Below are 1,361 nucleotides of genomic sequence, written 5' to 3'. Positions count from 1 at the left end.
AATATCTACAGTCTGCTGGGTTACCTTTCTTTGGTGTGAGCCTGAATGGAGATCTCTTCTAGTTGTGGACCAGTGTGATACTTAGAGTCTATGCCATCTAGACACTGCTAGGTAAAGGTTACCCTTAATTCTCCACTCCCCACATGTTTGCTTCCTATCTCTGCAACCCTCCGCTCTTCATGTCTGGAGGTCGTAGTTCCAACCTGGAGACACAGCATTGATTGCATTAAACTGGAAGTTAAGAAGGTTTCCTTGACTCTTTCAATGTCTCATGACTCTGGATGAACCGGCAAAGAAGACATTGGTGTATTGAGTAGTGTGATGGATACTGATAGTTGTTGTTGTTCGGTGCCATCAAGTCAGCTCCTCCCCAGAGCAACCCTGTGCACAACAGAAGTCAACAGTGAATGGTCCTATGTCATCCTCCCAATTGTTCTTCTATGCCTGAGCCCATTGATGCTGCCACTATATTAATCTAGCTCATTGAGAGCTTTCCTCTTTTTCCGTATCCCTTCCACTTTATGAAGCATGATGTCTTTCTCCAGGGACCGGTCTCCCCTGACAATATGTCCAAAGTACATAAGATTAAGTCTTGCTATCCTTGCCTCGAAGAAGCACTCTGGCCTTACTTCTTCCAATAGAGATCTGTTTGTCCTTTAGCAGTCCATGGTACTTGCAATATTCTTCACCAGACCAATAATTCAAATGCATTGATCCTTCTTTGGTACTCCTTATTCAATGTTCAACTTTCATATGCATATCATGGAGAAGACCAGGGCTTGTTCCAGATGCTCCTTAGTCATCACAGTAACATCTTTGCTCTTCAATACTCTAAGAAGGTCTTGTGTAGCAGGCTTATCTAAAGCAATGTATCTTTTGATCTCTTGACTGCTGCTTCCTTATGCATTGATTGTGGATCTAAGCAAAACAAAATCCTTGGCAATTTCAAACTTTTCTCCATTTATCATGATCTTACCTATTGGTCCAGTTGTGAGATTTTGGTCATCCTTAGTTTAAGTAGTAATCCATCCTGAAGGCTACAATTTTTCTTTGCTTTGAAAAAATCATTCTATTGGGAGCTCTTACAGATATCATGGCATGCCATAGCTCAATTGCATATCAGTTCCCCTTTATCCACCCCCAACACCCCTTTTTTTGGACACATCCTAAACCATCCAATATATCCACTCACACATAATTACCATTCTTAATCTTCATAAGCCAGTGCTTCAACTCTTCCTCACTTTCAGCAAGCAAGGTTGTTATTTGCATATCTCAGGTTCTTAACAAAGCTCTCAAGAAGATAGATTGACAAAGTGGCTGCAATAAGGGGCTCAAACCTAACAATTGTGCGGAGGGTG

This window comes from Echinops telfairi, unplaced genomic scaffold, assembly GCF_000313985.2.
Source record: "Echinops telfairi isolate 266 unplaced genomic scaffold, ASM31398v2 ScPeMD7_9;HRSCAF=40, whole genome shotgun sequence".
NCBI lineage: Eukaryota > Metazoa > Chordata > Mammalia > Afrosoricida > Tenrecidae > Echinops > Echinops telfairi.
This window is presented reverse-complemented; position numbering follows the sequence as displayed.